Here is a 295-nt window from a genome sequence, read left to right as displayed (position 1 = left end):
GGGTTTAGGGTTTTGAGGGTTTAGGGTTTAGGGTTTAGGGTTTAGGGTTTTGAGGGTTTAGGGTTTTGAGGGTTTAGGGTTTTGAGGGTTCAGGGTTTTGAGCAAAAAGAAAGCACGGCGGGTTACTTATTTTAGGGTTTTTAGGGTTTAGGGTTTTGAGGGTTTAGGGTTTAGGGTTTTGAGGGTTTAGGGTTTAGGGTTTAGGGTTTTGAGGGTTTAGGTTTTTGAGGGTTTAGTGTTTAGTGTACTATCTGACATACCTAGAGTGAGCGTTTCTTCATTTTCCGTTTTATAA

The sequence above is a fragment of the Eimeria mitis genome, genomic scaffold, assembly GCF_000499745.2.
Source record: "Eimeria mitis Houghton genomic scaffold, Emh_scaff723, whole genome shotgun sequence".
In the NCBI taxonomy this organism is placed as follows: Eukaryota; Apicomplexa; class Conoidasida; order Eucoccidiorida; family Eimeriidae; genus Eimeria; species Eimeria mitis.
This window is presented reverse-complemented; position numbering follows the sequence as displayed.